A 23,392-nucleotide genomic window follows, 5' to 3' on the forward strand; every position below is an offset into this window, starting at 1 on the left:
GTGTCCGATAATGACTAACACTGACCACCAAGTACTAGATGACGAACATACAACTGACTACCAGGTATTCGATATTGACTATAACATTGACCACCAGGTACCAGATGATGACCATACAATTGACTACCAAGTGTCCGATAATGAGTATACAACTGACCACCAGGTACCAGATGATAACCATACAATTGACTACCAAGTGTCCGATAATGAGTATACAACTGACCACCAGGTACCAGATGATAACCATACAATTGACTACCAAGTGTCCGATAATGACTAACACTGACCACCAAGTACTAGATGACGAACATACAACTGACTACCAAGTATTCGATATTGACTGGTTTGCAACACTGAGACAGCAGCTGACTTCCTAATTACATCATGGAAGACAGATTTGCATATTCTTCCAATAGTCCCTTGCAAAGTGGAGTGCTAAAGGCTTAATAAGTCTCCACACACCTATATGGTGGTCTCTCCCCAAGGAGTGACGATACCCCCCTTACCCTGTCTAAGCCTCTCACCTCTACCAAGTTAGTCTTCTCTACTTCGAGCTGACGAGATGCAATAACATCGAAACGGCCGTCCTCGGTTGAGAGACTATACCTGGTAATAATCCCACCATCATTGCAAAACAAAGGCCTCTTGGAAGGTCGAGCATGTTGTTAAAGGGAGCAGCCTGTATTGGGCTATTTTCACTGAGATTCTGTCTTCCTAAATACATCAGGGAAGACAGGCTTGCACATTCCAGTGAGCGCCCTCTATTGGTTTGCAACACTGAGGCACCTAACTTCCTAATTACATCATGGAAGACAGATTTGCATATTCTTCCCACTGACCACCAAGTACTAGATGACGACCATACAACTGACTACCAAGTACTCGATAATATATGGTCATCACATACCACCGATCACCAGGTATCAGATGACCATACAACTGACTACCAAGAGAGTCCGATAATGATTATAACACTAACCACCAAGTACTAGGCCACGACTTTTGTGGACCCGTTGTGCCATCTAACTGTTTTGGCTTTGGGCAACACTCAAGAGGGCATTCTCTAAGCGGTGTCCTGGTTTCCACCCTTTAACCCCTATATAGGGATGGGTCTGCAAGGGACTACCTTTAGCTGACCCAAAGACGAAGCACCAGAGGGACTGGCAAAAGCGTAGTCAAAACCAGTCCAAAGGTCAAGGACAAGCAGTGGAGAAGCAGAGTCTAGGAAGCCAAAAGTCATGCATGAGAGAACAACAGATCAGGAACAGTATCAAAAGTGGAGTCAGAAGTCAAGCCAAAATCACAAAACTGAAGATCAAGCCGGAACAAACACGAACCCTCATAGGAGTTGGAAATCCAAAGATCTATGTTGCTTGCACACAGTCCAGAGGGATGAGCAGGCTTAAATACACATGTGCTGCTTGGAATTGGCTAGGTCGGGCTCACAGGTGAATTCATTAACTCTTGGGGTTGAGGAGAGCAGGAGCGCCACCGCTCTATGGGCTTAACCAGCAGCTGGAGAGTCAAGAAATGCACAGTGTGAACTGGAGCATGTAACAGATAATAACTAAATAGTTAATTAAGCAGATGATGACTATACCACTGACCACCAGGTACAAGATGATGACTATACCACTGACCACCAGGTACAAGATGATGACTATACCACTGACCACCAAGTACAAGACGATGACCATACCACTGACCACCAGGTACCAGATGATGACTATACCACTGACCACCAGGCACCAGATGATGACTATACCACTGACCACCAGGTACAAGATGATGACTATACCACTGACCACCAAGCACCAGATGATGACTACGCCACTGACCACCAGGTACAAGATGATGACTATACCACTGACCACCAAGTACAAGACGATGACCATACCACTGACCACCAGGTACCAGATGATGACTATACCACTGACCACCAGGTACCAGATGATGACTATACCACTGACCACCAGGTACCAGATGATGACTATACCACTGACCACCAAGCACCAGATGATGACTACGCCACTGACCACCAGGTACAAGATGATGACTATACCACTGACCACCAAGTACAAGACGATGACCATACCACTGACCACCAGGTACCAGATGATGACTATACCACTGACCACCAGGTACCAGATGATGACTATACCACTGACCACCAGGTACCAGATGATGACTATACCACTGACCACCAGGTACCAGATGATGACTATACCACTGACCACCAGGTACCAGATGGTGACTATACCACTGACCACCAGGTACAAGATGACTACTATATAATTCGTTACCAAGTACTGGAAAACAACTGAACCTATTGGCCATCAGGTACTAGAGAATAAGTAAACCATTGATCACCAAGTACTATTTATTTATTTATTATGCTTACTTGTATAGCGCCATCATATTCCACAGCACTTTACAGACATTGACAGTCACTGTCCCATATAGGGCTCACAATCTACAGTCCCTATCAGTATGTCTTTGGCGTGTGGGAGGAAACCGGAGTACCCGGAGGAAACCCACACAAACACGTGGAGAACATACAAACTCCTTGTAGATGTCCTTGGCGGGATTCAAACCCCGGACTCCAGTGCTGCAAGGCTGCAGTGCTAACCACTGAGCCACTAGATGGTAACTAAATCACTGTCCACCAGATACTGGATAACTGAACTACTGGCCTTGTGGTACTAGACAATAACTAAAACAATGGCTATAAGGCACTAACAATAACCAGACCACTAGTCATCAGGTGCCAGGTACTATACAATAACTGAACCACTGGCCACCAAGTTCTAGATAATAACTGAACCACTGACTACAAGGTACTACATAATAAATGAACCACTGGCCTCCAGGTACAAGAACTGAACTATTGGTCACCAGGTACAACAACTGAACCAGTGGCCACCAGGTACTAGACCATAACTGAACCAGTGGCCACCAGGTATTAGACCATAACTAAACCACTGGCCAGCAGGTACTAGACAATAACTGAACCGCTGGACACCAGGTACTAGACAATAACTGAACCACTGACTACAAGATACTAGATAATAACTGAACCACAGGCTGCCAGGAACTAGACAATAAATGAACCATTGGTCATCAGGCAATAGACGATAACTGAGCCACTGGCCACCAGTTACAAAAACTGAACCAGTGGCCACCAGGTACTAGATAATAACTGAACCAGTGGCCAGCAGGTACTAGACAATAACTAAACCAGTGGCCAGCAGGTACTAGATTATAACTGAACCAGTGGCCAGCAGGTACTAGATAATAACTGAACCACTGGCCAGAAGGTACTAGATAATAACTGAACCACTGGCCACCAGGTACTAGATAATAACTGAACCACTGGCCACCAGGTACTAGATAATAACTAAACCAGTGGCCAGCAGGTACTAGACAATAACTGAACCAGTGGCAACCTTGTTCTAGATAATGTGTAAAAAAAAAAAAAGGCAGCTCTCACGAAATCTGCCCTCTTTCTGCTCCCATGGACCTCATTCCAAGGGTGTCATCTTGTAATGCTACATAATATCATGAGATATCATGAGAGATCATGAGGTTTTTGGGTTTTTTTGGCGCCGCCCCCTGAGAGGCTGGCTGCCTTGATGCAGTGCTCCAAGCTGGGAGCAAACTTTTCTTTCCTTTTTCACTCTTTTTCTCTGTATCTTCAATGAATCCGGTAACCAAGCAATCTAGCACTATGAATTTAGCAACTATAAATCGAATGGAAGACCCTGTGGAGTTTTTTGTTCCTTTTGTTTCCATTGTAAAGCATGGACTCAAGACCTGGTTCAGCTGGTTTCCACATGTGCCTGTTACCATCCCCCCAGCTAGGACAGCATGGCTCAACATGCGGCATGGAAGAGAAACCTACATGGAAATGCGGACTTCTTCGTTCAAGGAGATGATTTCTGGCGTCTATTGCTGATGTGTGAAGATGCTACAGCTGACTGGTATTTCTTTCTATTACTGTGGACACGTGGGACTCTGCTACAGCCTGGAAACCATCACCCACCTACCCCAGGAGTTATGGAAGCTTGGCAAGAGAGCAGCACCATGTATACCTGGATGGTCTCTGACTTCCTTGGGGCAGTAGAACACTGTGGTAAGGAGGAGGAGGAGGAGGGCTTGTGATGAAGGATATTTGGGGCATTTTTTGTGGTTAATGGACAATAGCGCTGATGCAAGATACCGAACTATCAGCTGTGAGCAGGAGATCTCACCACCTACCAAAGGAACTGCCACATGTTATCATGATAACTGCATATGTCCCCCACCTCTGCAAAAATTTCTGCTTGTTATATCCACATGCTGTGACCCCCCTCCTCGTGTTCTACAACCAAGTCGGCTGTATTATTATTATTATTATTATTATTATAATTATTATTATTAACATCAATCTGCACAGAGAACTAAATGATCCTGCAGTGTGTCTGTGTTTCTTTCTTTTTTAGTTGCTATGATTCCTAGGATTTCTCTATCTGCCATGAGCTTCTATGTGTTTCTCTCTTGTTATATACTACTGTACCATCTATGAAATTGTATCACTGAAATTTCCCCATTGTGGGACTATTAAAGGAATATCTTATCTTATCTTATCTCTTATATGGATATAACTGACAGGAGTTTATACATAGTACTAGATATCTATAATGCACACGGTCAATAATCAATGTCTAGTCTCGCTCCGAGGTCCCCTCCTAATCCAAAAATCATTGTAACCTCAGCGCCAGTCGCAGAGGCCGACAAGCACCACCACAACCTATCGACAAGTCTGCCATTTCCAGGATGATATCTCGTAATTATTACTCTACATCTTCCAGACTTCATCTTCATCTAAACTGGTGTCTTAGCCCAGAGGTCAGGCTCCGAATTCCCACGGGTCTCCTACTCCATAGATTAAAACGGTTCTGAAAGACTCGGAGATGTTCTGCTCTAGTTAAGGCAGAAAAATAAAGAGATTTACATAAAATAAAGACAGAAAAGTGCAACTCAGCTTTCCCCATGAGTTAATCAGCAGAAGTGAATGTGAGGAAGTCTTACTCCGGAGCGCCGCTTAATTGCATCCCCAGCGTACGCTCTCTTTCTGAACACGTTCCTCAAGTCCCTGGGAAGACCACTCTTCCAGATCTGCCTTCTTTTCATCCATGTGTTGAAAATGTCCTCTCATCTGCTATTATTTGCATGTGGATGCCGCATTACAGTCACATTCTCGTAATAAAAATCTACTTCATTTACATTAATGGGGTCTTATACCTTACATAAGCTCCTTCATGGCTGGTTAGGTTCTTCGGGGGTGTCTACCATGATGTAGGACCAGTCTATATGGATCCATCATGTCCCCGGACCGGTCTACTAGTTACGTACAAATTAAAGGGCCTCGTGGCAAAAAGTCTTACAAGCTCTGGGCAGGGGTGAACCAACATAGGCGAACTATAGAAAGCACCCCCCCCCCCCCCAATTAGGACATGCCCCCCCCCCCATTGGCAAAAACCCCTTATTTGACCCCACATAGTATAACACTATACCAAACAATATACAACCCCCTTTTTTGTTACACAACACAATACATGACCTCCTTTTTCTGACCCCCCCCCCCCCACGATATACATCTCCCTTTTTCTGGAAATATATGACCCCCCCCCATTTTCTTTGCCCCCCCCATATGGTATATGACCTCCTTTTTATGGCCCCCTACACGATATAAAACTCCCTTTTCTGGGAGTATATGCCCCTCTTTTTTTTGTCCCCTCCATATATGACCCCTTTCTTATGCCACCCCACAATATATGACCCCTTTATGGTGTCCTCCATAATATATGACCCCTTTTTTGCCCCCTCCCCACATTATCTGACCCCTTTTTATGCCCCCCTCACATTATCTGACCCTTTTTTGCGCCCTCCCCACATTATCTGACCCTTTTTGTGCCCTCCCCACATTATCTGACCCTTTTTGTGCCCTCCCCACATTATCTGACCCTTTTTGTGCCCTCCCCACATTATCTGACCCTTTTTTGCGCCCTCCCCACATTATCTGACCCTTTTTGCCCCCTCCCCACATTATCTGACCCCTTTTTATGCCCCCCTCACATTATATGACCCCTTTTTTGCCCCCTCCCCACATTATCTGACCCTTTTTGCGCCCTCCCCACATTATCTGACCCTTTTTTTTCATAGCCCCCCACACAGTATTTGACCCCCTTTCGTACACACCCCCACAGAGTAGCAGCCAATACTTATGTGTCCACACTCGGTCTTGGCTGCCCTCCGCTGCTGCCTCCAGGGTGTGCCTTGGCCAACGTTGAAGAACCCCAGGACGCTGTACGTGGCGTTGTGACGTAAGTGTAGCGCCGCCTAGAGGCGATAGTGGAGGGCGGCCAGGACAGGAGCGTAGACAGGTGAGGTGTGCTATTGCAATAACACAATAAGTAACTGCCGATTTAAGAGAAAAAATGCCGTCCCCCAGTTTATTCCATGAGGCCTCAGGTAGCCTCATGGAAGGTGCGACCCTGGCTCTGGCTACCAAGTCTGACTCCAGCACTTACAGATGTGTCCTGCTTTACCCGTTCACTTGGCTGGACATGTCACCAAAAGATGACCAGCTTTTCTAAACAACATGGTTAGTGATATTCTGTAACCTGTATGTCTTTACATGTGGCCACCCACTGGTTGTCTTGTGAGCTGCACCTTGTTAAAGGTGTTGTTTTATTGGAAGTCCTTAAGTGTTAGGTCGAAAATTGCTCCCAAACCAATAATACTGCCATGTTGGGGCAAAACCCCACAAACCAATGAAGAAATACAAAGATGATCGTCTCCTAAGCAAATCAGCTGGCAAGTGCACTATGGGCGGGGCTTGATTTGCCAACAAACAATCTTGATGCAGACAGAGGTTGAAAATGTCAACAATGGGGAGGCAGAAGGTAGCGAGTCCACAGGAAAGTCAGAGCACTTACAAATGTCTATATGCAAGTATGGCAAATCAGGCCCCACCCCCAGTGCACTTGCAGGCTGATTTGCTCGTCCTTAAAAAGATGATTATCTCTACATTGCTTTAACAGTTTGTAGGCACAAAAATATGTCTCTGCTCCTATTAAAGGCCTGATGGACTCCTTTGCACTCTTGTTTATGGCCATTATTAATCTGTAGATCTGGACTCAAGTATTATTAGACATCTCTAAGACGTTAATGAGTATCAATGGGAGGAATTTATTAACTATGGTGATTCTTACGCTAGTCTTAATGGATTCTTCACTGGTGCACGTATTGCCAGAATTACTAATGTCTGGGATGACATGAAGAGACAGACGGATTTGACCAAGCCAAGATCTGTGCTCAGTTTTCCAAGATGGCGGGAACAACCTCCCTGCCGAGTTCTGCCAAAAACTGTCTCCAAGTACCGAGAAGAACTGATGGAAGGCAAAGGTCACACCAAATATCGATGGAATTTACATCTTTTCTTCATTCACCACATTTTGTTAAAGGGATTCTATCATTAAAATCACACGTAGGAATAGCCTTAAGAAAGGCCATTCTTCTTCTACCCTTAGATGTCTTCTCAGGTAGAAATCCCGGTTTCCGTCTGTATGCAAATGAGTTCTCTCGCAGCACTGGGGGTGGGCCCCAGCGCTCAAACAGCACAGGGTCCACAAGAAAATGGACGCTTACACAGCTGTGTAAGCAGCCATTTTCTTGTGGCCTGTGGGCATGCGTAGTCGGCTCTGCCCGAGGCCTAGAAGTTTGAATGCGCAGAGAGGCCATTCCTGACGAAGACGGAGGCATCGCTGGACAGTTCTCTCGCAGCATTGGGGACGCCCCAAGTGCTGTTTGAGCACTGGGGACCGCCCCCAGTGCTGCAAGAGAACTCATTTGCATACAGACGAAAACCGTGATTTCTACCGAACGACAGCGTGGTGAAGACATCTAAAAGTAGGGGAAGAATGGCCTTTCTTAAGGCTATTCCTACGTGTGATCGAGAAAAAAAATGTGATTTTAATGATAGAGTCCCTTTAATTGGTAAAAAATAAACTCTTCTATTTCTGGAAGCATTCTTATTTTACAGCAGTCTATCAGCACCTGCGCCATACTGCAGATCCAAACATTCGTATACGATACCCATGTGTACGTGTGTAGGGGACTCTCTTACGGGTTATTCCAGGATTTCGCACACAGCTGTGCTAGTACAAGAGCTCAGCACTGTAATAATCCCACCGCAGACGTGGCATTCATTGCTCCAGCTACCATGCAGGTGTGCCTTGTATAGACCCGTCATTGATAACATGGCTCCTCCTGCTGCTGTAACATATTCTACAGGGAAATCAGCTGCAATTGCTGTTTTGTCTTGCAAGCACAATGAAAGGAGAAAAGTCATTACTCCGGGTTACACCATTACTCTTATAAGGATAATAAAGGGTAGGAGGCCGCACCACGTGCGCATACAGGGTCACCCACTTACCACGTGCTACACTCCTATTATAGAATGTGGAAAAAAAAGCAATCACTTAAAGGGTTAACTCAACAAGTGATCCCTTTGATTAAGAAAACTAGGCCAGAACTTTCAAGGAATGGCACTTAATGGAGATGGACTATATAAAAAAAAAATCCGAACAGACTATATAAAACAATAAAGGGGATAGCGATCTTTTGCAAAGCGTTGGCCTTCAATATTTAGGTCCTGGAAAAACCTTTTTTTACCAACTACTGCTGCATATTACTAGGCTCTGCAGCAGGTTGCCAAAATGACTTCCTCTGACATCACTTCCTGCTCTGCAGCTACTGGCTAAAGTTGTACTCCACAGACTTCCTGTTCTTCCCGCCCCTGGCATTCACTCTATACATAATACTGGTAGTAAGAGTTTACGCCATGACCTTCATCTTCTTAATAGCAAGCAGTAGAAAAGGGCCGAATTTACCAAATTACCTTAAAAAACCCCAAAAATTAAATATTAGAAAGTTGCCTGGTTGGTGCGGCTATGCCCATAGTATGGTGTTAACGCGATGTAGGGCATGCATGACCTTTATAATGTCAGGGCGGACAAGGAGCTGAGGTCACGAGGAGGATTTATCACTTGGACAATCCTCAGGTATTTCAAGGTTTCTCACAGATCAAAGTGAAGTTTAGAGGAATTTCTAAACTATCTCCTCAGTTATCTCCATGTGTCCTCCTCTCTGCTTATCACTCCACCTGGAATGCTGGGGATGGCGGTATTATAGGTATTATGTCATAGCAATAATATACAGCAGGGCATTGTGGGCCGTCACTCCCGGGTGATTTATGCTTCATTCCTCCTGTCCACTATAAAAATTTGAGAGTCTTCAGTAGTTTTTTAATGGCTAACTAAAAATGATAACAGATTGCAAGCTTTAGAGGCTCTAGTTCTCTTCCTCAGGCATGGTTTAAAGGGATCCTATCACTCAGACACAATTTTTTCTAGGTAACACGTCGTAATAGCCTTAAAAAAGGCTATTCGTCTCCTACCTTTAGATGTCTTCTCCGCGCCGCCGTTCTGTAGAAATACCGTTTTTCACCGGCATCCAAATGAGTTCTCTCGCAGCACTGGGGGCGGGCCCCAGCGCTCAAACAGCACTGGGGGCGTCCCCAATGCTGTGAGAGAACTCTCTCCAGCGCCGCCTCCATCTTCTTCAGCAGCATCCTCTTCTTCCAGCGGTGGCTTCTAACTTCTAGGTCTCGGGCCTCGGGCAGAGCAGACTGCGCATGCCCACAGGCCACGAGAAAATGGCCACTTACAATACTGTGCAAGCAGGCATTTTCTCGTGGCCTGTGGGCATGCACAGTCTGCTCTGTCCAAGGCCCGAGGCCTAGAGGTTACAAGTCACCGCCGGAAGAAGAGGCTGAAGAGGACACTGCTGAAGAAGATAGAGGCGACGCTGGAAAGAGTCCTCTCACAGCATTGGGGCCGCCCCCAGTGCTGTTTGAGTGCAGGGCCCGCCTCCAGTGCTGCGAAAGAGCAAAGGTAGGAGAAGAATAGCCTTTCTTAAGGCTATTCCGACGTTTACCTAGAAAAAATTGTGTCTGAGTGATAGGATCCCTTTAACTATGTGATAAGTCCTATGTACAGAAGATCTCTGTTGATAAGGATGGAAATGAGAAACCTACACTTGAAATTCCCTAAAAACATTGAAACGTAATGGGATAAATCGGTGTGTCAGCCATTTCAGATCCTGATCTCATCTTTTTCTGGGCCCAGGAAGCCGCTTAAGTACGGCGGCCATTGTTGGAAACGACGAAGGTATTTAGTCACAGCAAGCGACTATACTTATAATATACTCTATACATAAAACACTACAAGTCCCAACATGGGTGACCACTGGACAAAACCATAATACCTTCCTCACAGACCACTACAACCCTCAACATGACCGGACCACTGGGCATGACCATACTACTATACTATTATACCCATATACATATGACACTACGTCCCCCGACATTACCTGCCACTGGATACGACCATAATACAATTCTATTATACCCCTCACATGACACTACATCCCCCGACATTACTGTACTTGATTTTCCGGCATAAACCACTGGACATGTCCTATGTTTATCTGTATACCCTCCACAGGCTGCTGTTAATGGCTCTATATTCCATATTCTGTATTTCTGTACATAATGGCGCCCTGTTGTGAGCGATTATAACATGGTTAGATACATCATGAATAATTCATGGGCATTTAATTGAGAGGAAAAAAATTCAGGTCTCTGACCAACCTTGTATCTAACCTGCCTACCACAAAGTGCCCTAGGGAGGCCGTAGGAGAATAGGCCCCATGAGCCACGAGGTTTCTCTGAATATTGCCAGGTCCACACTAGCTTTCATTGTTTTTGTCCATCGGAGGACCAGAGGAATGGAAAACCGACGACTAAAATAGGGACTGAGGAACCTCACTGATTATAATGGAGTCCATCGGACTCGGACTGCAATTACCGGGCTTATAGGACTTTTTCTTCGTCAATTTTAAATGAGCCCTGTGAATGAGTCTCCATCTCCGACATAGATGTGAACCCAGCCTCACCTATATGGTACTCGTAGTTTATCATTGGGTTCCCAATAAACATGCAACATGCCGTTACAGAGGGGCCATAGACTTCCGACCACACTTTGGACCCACACCATGTGGCTCAACATACTGGCCAACCCATGGAAGAGGTATCAAAGACCAACGTGGGCTCCGGTATATTTGAGATATTTACGGCGCTACTATAGGCCCACTTGTATGGATTCAGTAAGTCGTCAGAAAGTGGAAGTAGTATGAAGACAAGAGGAATTTTTCGGCCTAGCTGTAGACAGCTGATTTATGCCCATCAAGTATTATCATCACGGTCATTCATGGTATATCCACAGCAAATGCCACCAATGCCTCAGGTTTGGGTCCCACGTATGAGACCCTCACCTATTTCCATATTTGCCAACTTACTGGACGCTCCCAAAAAAAGGAGTGACCTCTTGGACTGCCGGAAAAGCATGAAAACCTTCTGGTCACTGGTCCATCCGTTACTCTACGTGCCGGTCACATTGCAAAAAGGGGGCCGGTGAAGTTAGTGCCCAAGTCTAAAGAAACAGGTATGGTATTATTCAAAAGGGGCCATGGCCTCACCTAAAAATATTTGTGGTGTGCTGTGTGTGCCGCTGTGACCTTACTTTGCATCTGATGTACGAGTAGTGATTGAGGAGGTGCTTGCGCATGCGCAGCTTCTCCATTCACCACTATGGGAGTCCCCAACACAATACAGCTATTGCGCTCTGTCTATGATGAGACTGTCCCTTAAATAGAGTCACCCGTAGGCCTAAGGGCCATGAACGACTAACACGAACGCCAAAAATCCACCATCACCGTCATAAACTGAACATGTTGGACATCAGATTCTGTAGCTTTCGTCTCATGTCATCCTCCAGGCAGCTGAATGAGCCTGTACTGTGTACAGAAGCACTGCTGAGCGCAGGAGCCATGAGGGGGTTAACTGAGCGAGAGCAATCCCACATATAAATCACCGAGCGCAGCAGAACAAATGACAGAAGCGCCACACATTTATGTAACAGGACGGTGCAGAGATCTGCTACATGCACCGCGGCGGGTGGGGGGGACTACTGTCATATATATATATATATATATATATATATATATATATATATATATATATACCGCACTAATTCGGCCCCGTATTCCCAGGTATCAGTGTCCATATCATCATCTTCATCATAATGAACATTAATAAGATCCTATTCCAAGTCTATTTCATCATCAACTTCCTCATCAAGTTCCTACAATCCATTTCATCGTCGTTGTCTAGATGTCCATAGCATTATCAAGTGTATTCATGTCCACATCATCATCCTTAAAGGGGTGTTTTCCCCAGAGACAGCCCCTTTCAGGTAGCAGCCCCCGAGGGGTTCATCAGTTGATCACCTAAGGTCCTATTCCCAGAACCCCCAATAAACAGCAGATTTTGCTATGGAAAATCACTTTCAGCAAGGCATTTTTCCTACAGGGGCCTCTGCAGAGCAAATATAGTATTACATGATGACCAGTGAGATGAATAATGGTCTATGGAATCTTATATCCACCATATAGAGGATCTCTCAAGAGGAATCTTCATAACACATCCCATTAAGTGCCTACAAGTCTATATCATCAGCAAGTGTTTCCACTTCGTGTCCAAATCTGTAACATCATCAAGACCAATAAGGGCCTACAAGTCCATATCATCATCATGATTAGTGTGTTCAGAACCATGTCATCATCGTCATTATCCACAATAAGTGTCATCAAATGCATATCATTATCTTTAGTAGGTGTCTACATGACCAGGTCATCATTGTCATCATCTTCAAAAAGGGTCTACATGTCCATATCATCATCATCATCATCATCATCATCATCATCATCATCATCAGTAAGTGTCTACAAGAACATATTATCAAGTGTCTACAAGACCACAGCATCATCTTCATCATCAACAAGTGTCTACAAGACCATATCATCATCATAAATAAGTGTCCTCAAATTCATATCATCAAGTTTCTACAAGCCCATACAATTATCATCAAGTGTCTACAAGCCCATATCATCAACCTCAGCCATAAGTGTCTGCATATCATCATCATCATCAGTAGAACACCAAAGTATCATCATTATCAATGAGTGTTTAAAAGACCATAATAACATCATCCTTAATATGGGTCTACAAGAAGATATCCCCATCCTCTATTAGTGTCTACAAGACCATATTCCAAATACCCTCAATAAGTGTCTACAAGAACATATCCCCATCACCCTCAATAAGAGTCTACAAGACCATATACTCATCACCCTCAATAAGAGTCTACGAGACCATGTACCCATCACCCTCAATAAAGGTCTACAAGAACATATTGCCATCACCCTCAATAAATGTCTAAAAGACCATATCCCCATCACCCTCAATAAGGGTCTACAAGACAATATCTCCATCACCCTCAATAAGAGTCTACAAGACCATATACCCATCACCCTCAATAAGGGTCTAAAAGAACATATCCCTATCACCCTCAATAAGAGTCTACAAGACCATGTTCCCATCACCCTCAATAAGGGTCTACAAGACCATGTTCCCATCACCCTCAATAAGAGTCTACAAGAACATATCCCCATCACCCTCAATGTGTCTACAAGACCATATCCCCATCACCCTCAATAAGTGTCTACAAGATAATATCCCCATGACCCTCAATGTGTCTACAAGACCATATCCCCATCACCCTTAATAAGGCAATAAGGGTCTAAAGACCATATTCCAATCACCATCATAAATAAGTGTCCAGAAGTCCATATCATCATAACATATCTTCAAGTCCATATAATCTCTGGAGAATATGAAGTTTGTCAGCATACAACTTGGAGTATTCTTATTTAGATGAATGACACATACTCCGCACAACGTTTCGACCATGTAGGGGCCTTTATCAGATCCATATGATCATCATCAGCCTCAGCAAGTGCCTACAAGTCCATATAACCATCATCCTCAGGTATCTTCAAGTGTATACCATCTCCATCAAAGAAGTCCATATAATATTATTACCGTACACCCTCCTCCTCATCTTCATCCTCATGACTATAACCACCAACATTGTTATACGACAAAGGATTATAGTTATTGTCACACGTCAAAGGTAAGTTCATCGTCATCCTCCTCATTATTATTAATAGGGGCCTTCATGGTCAGTATCATCATCATCCTCACTATTACAGGCAGCCCTAGAGATGGTGGCACATTTGGGCTGTATGAGCAGGTGAGGACGGGCTGTGATTAGCTGGAGCCTGCTGCGTCCCCTCCTCTTACCTTTGCAGATTGTCTTCTCATATCATGTTGCAGGGCCCTCTCAATCCTCAGTCCCCATGCTGTGTGATGGCTGCACAAGGCTTATCCGTCCCCAGTACTGCAGCATAGCCGAGCCTTCCCTGGGATCATACGGAGCGAGCATTGACTGCGGCTTCCCTACCATCCACTCTTCATACGTGTGTGTGTGTGTGTGTGTGTGTGTGTGTGTGTGTGTGTGTAGTGGTGTGTTGTCTTCAGCACTGAGTCACGTCGCTGTGTAGGACTGAATGTTCAGTTGGGCTGACTGCCCGAGTAGGCTGATAGGTGGGTGTAGAGGCTTCTGTGCAGCGCCGTGCCAGCTCACATGCCAAGAAATTTCTATTATTTTCTTATGATGAACAAAAATGATCATCTAATTATGGAGCCTGGGAATTCGCGAGCAAAGCCCCGTACCGACGGCGAAAACAGGAATACAATCTATGTCATATCATATAGGGAAACCGGAGGACCAAGGAACATGCACTCCTATCTATCTATCTATCTATCTATCTATCTATCTATCTATCTATCTATCTGTCTGTCTATCATCTATCTATCTATCTATCTATCTACTTACTATCTATCTATCTGTCTGTCTGTCTATCATCTATCTATCTACTATCTATCTATCTATCTATCTATCTATCTCCTATCTATCTATCTATCTATCTATCTATCTATCTATCTATCATCTATCTCCAATCTATGTATCTATCTATTAATCTATCTATCTATTAATCTATCTATCTCCTATCTATCTATCTATCTATCTATCTATCTATCTCCTATCTATCTATCTATCTATCTATCTATCTATCTCCTATCTAGCTAGCTATCTATCTATCTATCTCCTATCTAGCTAGCTATCATCTATTTATCTATCTATCTATTTATCTCCTATCTATCTATCTATCTATCTAACTTTTTCCGTAATATACAGTATTTCTAAATCATCTTACAGAAGATTTACACAGTAAACTATCAATTTTTGCAGAAAATTATGTAATGTGGTCATCACCAAAGACGAAGGTGATCGATAGATAGATAGATAGATAGATAGATAGATAGGAGATAGATAGATAGATAGATAGATAGGAGATAGATAGATAGATAGATAGATAGATAGATAGATAGATAGATAGGAGATAGATAGGAGATAGATAGATAGATAGATAGATAGATAGGAGATAGATAGATAGATAGATGGATAGATAGATAGGAGATAGATAGATAGATAGATAGATAGATAGATAGGTAGGAGATAGATAGATAGATAGATAGATAGATAGATAGATAGGAGATAGATAGATAGATAGATAGATAGATAGATAGGAGATAGATAGATAGATAGATAGATAGGAGATAGATAGATAGATAGATAGATAGATAGATAGATAGATAGATAATATATACAATGATTGGGTGTGGATAAGTCACGGGCCTGAGCAGCGAAGGGGTAAATGAGGCCACTGGGGTATCTTCAGATCCCAGAGTATAACAGCTGGAGGCCCAGGGGAGGTGTTAAACATCATTTATACTCACCTTCCCTTTGGCCTCCTCGTGGTGTCCGGCACTCTCTCGCGGTCTTCTTCTGACCTGGGGCCACCGCTGAGTCCTAATCCCATGAGGCTTGCCAAGCATCATGACGCCTGGCGTGCCCCGTGTGATATGGGCCAGTAGAGGACCAAGGAGACCATATAATAATTTCTCTTCCAATCTAAGGGTGACAAACCCCATAAACACAAACGTTTGGAAAATTCGGGTTGGATCCAGTTTGCTCATCTCTAATATGGTCTATATCAGTGTAATGTGCCTGGTGACGGTGGAATATACTTGGAGGAGGTGGCAGACTCTCATTACATTTCTGGAGATGGTTGGGTGTCTCTTATGAGACTTACGAACTAGGATTCTGCGAAGCCCAGGGTCAGATCATGGAGGGGCTCCTGGAAGACGTTGCCTCATATGCCAGGATACCCCTAAATCTATCTGAGTCAGAATAAGACGATTCTGGACGCGGCACAACCTGGACCCAGCGCCTTCAAGTCATTGTCGCTAAGTAGGAGCCTCTCTGTCCAGTGAAGCGTCTCCGGTTTATACTCCTGCACTGCCGGCAATAAACATCTGCTGGAGCTTATCTCAAGATAATGAGTTCTGCATCAGAAATCTCCAGGAATGGAACCATTAACACCTTGTGTGCCAGCCCGAAGGAGAAGTCTAGTCCTAGAGGACAATGCCCCGATGCGTATCTATCATCGAAAAATTTACATGCGGTTCCCAAACCCATCCTAGATGTCCTGGATTAGATTGGTTGTCATCCAACAAGAGGAGGGATCCGAGATGGGGGCGATTTCTCCTTAGAAGGTGCATTAATGCAAAATAATGGCATGGAACCACATGGGATATAGTAACGGACAGAGCCCCAGACATGGTGCGGGGGACCCCCTTCTGGAACGGAAGAATTTTGGTGCCCATATCTCGTTACCCCCCAATAGAGTTGGCTGTACCCAGGGCACTCTAGTAAAAGGGTTGCCCGGAGGATGGGCCATAAATGCCTGATCGGTAGGGGTCCAACAGCCAACTCCTGGACCGATCAGCCAAATGCAGCTGCTTACTGTGCCTGTCAGGTACACAATACAGAAGGCTCTGTCCACTGTATAGCAGTCGGGCACCATCATTGCAGCTCAGCGCCCACTGACTTCAATGAGATTTCTGCTTTCTGCCCTGTATTGTGTACATGACAGGCACTGGAAGTGGCTCCATACAGCTGATCAGTCCAGGGGCTGGGTATTGTCTCCTACAGATCAGTTATCACCAAGATAGGCCATAAAAAAATTAAGTCTGGACATCCCCTTTAAGGCACTTTTGGGGGTCCGACATTTCTAACCAAAATGAATTAGCTGGTGCAAAGGACAGCGACAAAGAGTGTCTATTTCTGGAGGACCAAGCACAGCGATAAGTTAAAGGGGTTCTCCATGTTCTATTATTGATGGCCTATGCTGATATTCTGCAGGGGTCCCGGCACAGCTTGGCCCCCAAAATAGTTTCTCCACAGACTTCACCAACATGGCCTGCAGGGCAGAGCTAGGCAGACTCCCCCTATGGCTCACCATACAGAAGAGGGCGCTAGCTTTCCAGGCACACATCCAAGGGAGCAAGCCTGACTCCTACCACCACCAAGCATGGCTAAGCCACCTGAGCAAACCAGACATTCACCAACCAAACAACAGCCAACCACCAAACCAAAAACACCAACAGATGATAACCAAGGCCGAAATAAAGGCGACCACAGAGGCAAACAGAGAGCGGTACATTGAAGAATGGAGAAACGAAATAAATAACTCCAAGAAACTCACCATGTACCAATCCCTGCAAAGGGACTACACCATGGCCACCTACCTGGAGAGAATACGCCACCCCAAACACAGACAGACCCTGAGCCGATACAGACTGAGCGCCCACAACCTAGAGATAGAGACGGGGCGATACAGGCAGACGTACAAGCCACGGGAGAAGAGACTGTGCCAGCACTGTGACCAGTGGGCCCTAGAAGACCAGACCCACTTCCTGCTACACTGCACCAAATACTCAGCTGTGAGGGCCGTCTACTACCAAAGACTCTCTGCCCACATCCCAGACGAGAAGAGGAAACTCTACATCCTACTGGGAGAAGAAGAGGCCACTGTGGAGATCACTGCCCAATACGTGTCCAGCTGTCACCAACTAAGAGGAAGATGAGACTCCACGGACTGTTATATTTATCCCAATACACCCCCCCCCACCTCCAACCCCACCCCCCCATATAGCGGTCACCAACGAAGAGAAAGATGAGACTCCATGGACTGTTATAACCCAAACCACCCCCCCCCCACACCCACCCAACCCAACTCCCCCCCCCCCCACCGCTCACTTTACTAGCTTTGGCAATGCCAAATACCTATTCGGACGTGCCAATAAAGCATTTTTTGATTTGATTTGACTTCAATGGGACAGTGTTGCAGTATATAAAGCCCCACCTAGGTTGGTAGGGGCCCAACATCAGGGGCTCAGGTGGCTGAAGAGACTGGAGCGTTTTGGTGAGCGTTGCGTCCTCTTCACTGAATACCAAGCGCGGCGCCTTACATCGTATACTGGCTGTGCTTGGTACTGCAGCTCAGCCCAATTCATTTGAATAGGACTGAGCTGCCACAGGCCATGTGATGAATGCACGTCCAATCACTGACCGGGGATACAGAAGGGGTATCGGACCCTCGCCCATCACATACAGATGACCTACAGTATCCTAAGCATAGGTCATCAATAGGTTGCTTCCAAAAAAAAACCCTTTAATACATGCCCCCATTGTGTCATTGGCTTCAGCATGGTGCCAAAGATGGCGCCATCTCTAGTAAGACTCATTTAATGCACTTTGTGTTGGGTTAGTCAGAGCCTGGCTGGATCCATACCTACTATCTACATGGTTGCTAAGCAGACCATTATACGTACCCTATTTGGGCCTACACGCAACGCACCTCAAGGATGAATCATCTCATATTATACAATATATATATCCAGCAAGAAAGTATTAATACCGTATATACCTACAGATCTGTACAGTACATAATGGGGGGAAATGGGGCGACGTAAGACACCATAAGCGGGACGTGACTACAAGTACGCAGGTCGCCCTCACTGCAATAAGGGACAGATCACACAATGGACCCTAAATAAAGATACAGACCCATATTTATACAGACCACACACCAGTCCCGGATATATGCTGAGCCCAGACCAGACCTACCCTATGATCTGCCGCAATGGAGGGTGCGCTATCTGCCCCCTATATTATCAGTTACATGTTGAGGAACTTCACCTTTGAAAAGATTGTCTCATAAAAAGCCCCCGAGCTGATCTCCTGTTAGGGGATATGAATGTCAAAGAGGGGGTCCCCCTGGTCTAGCCAAAATGGGCCAAGCTCATACATGACTGTATAAACAAAATAGTGAGTGCAGCTCTGGAGTATAATACAGGATGTAACTCAGGATCAGTACAGGATAAGTAATGTAATGTATGTACACAGTGACCTCACCAGCAGAATAGTGAGCGCAGCTCTGGGGTATAATACAGGATGTAACTCAGGATCAGTACAGGATAAGTAATGTAATGTATGTACACAGTGACTGTACCAGCAGAATAGTGAGCGCAGCTCTGGAGTATAATACAGGATGTAACTCAGGATCAGTACAGGATAAGTAATGTAATGTATGTACACAGTGACTGTACCAGCAGAATAGTGAACGCAGCTCTGGAGTATAATATAGGATGTAACTCAGGATCAGTACAGGATAAGTAATGTAATGTATGTACACAGTGACTGTACCAGCAGAATAGTGAGCGCAGCTCTGGAGTATAATACAGGATAAGTAATGTAATGTATGTACACAGTGACTGCACCAGCAGAATAGTGAGCGCAGCTCTGGAGTATAATACAGGATAAGTAATGTAATGTAATGTATGTACACAGTGACTGTACCAGCAGAATAGTGAACGCAGCTCTGGAGTATAATATAGGATGTAACTCAGGATCAGTACAGGATAAGTAATGTAAATGTACACAGTGACTGTACCAGCAGAATAGTGAGCGCAGCTCTGGAGTATAATACAGGATAAGTAATGTAATGTACGTACACAGTGACTGCACCAGCAGAATAGTGAGCGCAGCTCTGGAGTATAATACAGGATGTAACTCAGGATCGGTACAGGATAAGTAATGTATGTACACAGTGACTGTACCAGCAGAATAGTGAGCGCAGCTCTGGAGTATAATACAGGATAAGTAATGTAATGTATGTACACAGTGACTGTACCAGCAGAATAGTGAGCGCAGCTCTGGAGTATAATACAGGATAAGTAATGTAATGTATGTACACAGTGACTGCACCAGCAGAATAGTGAGCACAGCTCTGGAGTATATTGTGTTTATACTCTGTGTAGCCGGCTTGTGATGCTGATCATAGTAGACGTGGCATTGTAGCTACCTATCCCCTACATATTTCCGTATTACAATCTAATACCTGATTGTAGACTGAAGCAATTTCTACTTTCTTAGTAAAATAAAGCAAAATACATTAAAATATTATAAGAGAGGACATGCAGCAGTGAAATGGTTAAGGAGTCATAATCATTTCCTATTCTCTAGTACTTAATATAGCAAAACATTACACAATGTCAAAGAAAGCGCTGAAACAGGTCAGCCGGGGCCCCTGGGAGTACAACAGGCAAAGAAACATCACGGCAAAATGCAAATCATTTTATTCTAGCGGTATAAGAGGCGCCATCCTGCTGGACTGTGCAGGGGCCTATGAGTACGGGGGCCCTGAGTATACAGCGCTCACCTAGTCTACGCGACGGCGATAATTCTGAGAGACAAATTCAGGTCAAGACTGTCATCTCACAGGACACACAGCCCGAGTATTGCTGAGCTATGAGTCAGTCAGCAACTACAATATCTATTCTAGTGCAGATGTAGCAGAGCTGAATGTGTTGTTGGACTCCTCGGTGTTGTATGGCTTGTGCATATTGATATTCACGGCCCCCTGGTACCACCTGATCTCAGAATCCCAATGTTTGCATACTGCCCATACTATGTGTATATCCCCCATGCACTATATTACAGAGGGACCTTTTTATGAGGGAAAACCTAACAAAGAACCACTACAGTATAAAACCTATAGCAACAACCAGGTGACCACGTGGTGGTCACCTCTACAGAGACACATATACCTTGCTTTGCTTTTAATACAATATCGGCACAGACACTGCTGCCTCCTAGTGAATTGCGCAGGCACAGATAGTACTGCCTTTTTGTTTCTGCTTCTAGCATTTGTACTAACAGATAATACAAACACCCAGTCTTCCCTCAAAATGATATATATAAACCTCCCCGTAAATAAAGAAGTTCATTACCTCCCCGTAAATCAAGAAGGCACAGATAGTACTGCTTTCCTGTACACGGGGAGCTGCAGAAAGCACTAGTTTTCCTTGATGTAGACAGAAATAGCACTGCCTGCCTATAAATAGTGCTCCCATATCGCTGCATCTCAGTTTCTCCCTGTATATGATATGGCAAAAATAATATTGCCTCTAAATATCTTCCCGGAAGTCATAACAGGGCGCACACCAGGACACTACCATTGAGTAAGCTCATCTATACCAGGGAACTACCAGTGAATAAGCTCATCTATACCAGGGCACTACCAGTGTATAACCTCATCTATACCAGGGCAGTACCAGTGAGTAACCTCATCTATACCAGGGCACTACCAGTGTATAAGCTCATCTATACCAGGGCACTACCAGTGTATAAGCTCATCTATGCCAGAGCACTACCAGTGAATAAGCTAATCTATACCAGGACACTACCAGTGTATAAGCTCATCTATACCAGGACACTACCATTGAGTAAGCTCAACTATACCAGGGCACTACCAGTGTATAAGCTCATCTATACCAGGACACTACCATTGAGTAAGCTCAACTATACCAGGGCACTACCAGTGTATAAGCTCATCTATACCAGGGCACTACCAGTGAATAAGCTCATCTATACCAGGGCACTACCAGTGTATAACCTCATCTATACCAGGGCAGTACCAGTGAGTAACCTCATCTATACCAGGGCACTACCAGTGTATAAGCTCATCTATACCAGGGCACTACCAGTGTATAAGCTCATCTATGCCAGAGCACTACCAGTGAATAAGCTAATCTATACCAGGACACTACCAGTGTATAAGCTCATCTATAACAGGGCACTACCAGTCAGTAACCTCATCTATAATAGGGCACTACCAGTGAGTAACCTCATCTATACCAGGGCAATACCAGTGTATAAGCTCATCTATACCAGGGCAATACCGATGTATAAGCTCATCTATACCAGGGCACTACCAGTGAGTAACCTCATCTATACCAGGACACTATCACAATAACAGTGAGTAAGCTCATCTATACCAGGATACTACCAGTGAGTAAGTCTATGTACACAGCACTAACAGTAAGTAACCTTATCTATAGCAGGGCACTACCAGTGAGTAACCTCATTTATACTAGGGCACTACCAGTGAGTAACCTCATCTATACCAGGGCACTACCAGTGAGTAACCTCATCTATACCAGGGCACTACCAGTGAGTAACCTCACCTATACCAGGGCACTACCAGTGAGTAACCTCACCTATACCAGGGCACTACCAGTGAGTAACCTCATCTATACCAGGGCACTACCAGTGAGTAACCTCACCTATACCAGGGCACTACCAGTGACTAACCTCATCTATACCAGGGCACTACCAGTGAGTAACCTCATCTATACCAGGGCACTACCAGTGAGTAACCTCACCTATACCAGGGCACTACCAGTGACTAACCTCATCTATACCAGGGCACTACCAGTGAGTAACCTCATCTATACTAGGGCACTACCAGTGAGTAACCTCATCTATACCAGGGCACTACCAGTGAGTAACCTCACCTATACCAGGGCACTACCAGTGAGTAACCTCATATGCAGTATATGAAAAAAATGGCATATAATTCCACCATCATAAAAAATTAAAATATAACTTTTAATTAAAGTTAATAAAAAAGACAATAAACATGCCTACGCGTTTCGTGGTAGGCATGTTCACCCGCTTACTTATTGCTATGAATAAGGGGTTGAACACTCCTACCCTAAAAGTGTAAACTAATTTACTCTGTCTTATCGTTGTCACTCAGGTCATTGTTATTTGGAAATTTTATTGTCTTGTTACTAACATAAATTAAAAGTTTTATTTAAATTTTTTATGATGCTAGAATTTTGTACAATTTTTTTCATATTCATTGCCTATTGGTCCAAGGTTTGTTCTGTGCATCATTTTTTCATGGTTCATACTCTTTATATGTTTTGGTTGTAGCAGTGATTTGTTTGAATCTAATCTATACCATGACATTAACAGTGAGTAAGCTCATCTATACCAGGACACTA

The 23,392-nt window shown here is 44.4% G+C and overlaps 1 protein-coding gene across 2 annotated transcripts in view; it reads right to left on the reverse strand.

The window, feature by feature from the left end:
• Nucleotides 1–23,392, reverse strand: part of LZTS3 (leucine zipper tumor suppressor family member 3) — a 94,253-nt gene that overhangs the window by 61,270 nt on the left and 9,591 nt on the right. The window contains exon 1 of one of the 2 annotated variants that reach the window (XM_075261763.1): nucleotides 14,372–14,664. The exons of the other annotated variant lie outside the window; for it this stretch is intronic. The gene's annotated coding sequence lies outside the window, so the exon portion shown is untranslated. Of the gene's footprint in view, nucleotides 1–14,371; nucleotides 14,665–23,392 lie in introns of those variants that run through there. 2 annotated transcript variants of the gene reach the window in all.

This window comes from Leptodactylus fuscus, chromosome 1 (assembly GCF_031893055.1).
Source record: "Leptodactylus fuscus isolate aLepFus1 chromosome 1, aLepFus1.hap2, whole genome shotgun sequence".
Taxonomy (NCBI): domain Eukaryota; kingdom Metazoa; phylum Chordata; class Amphibia; order Anura; family Leptodactylidae; genus Leptodactylus; species Leptodactylus fuscus.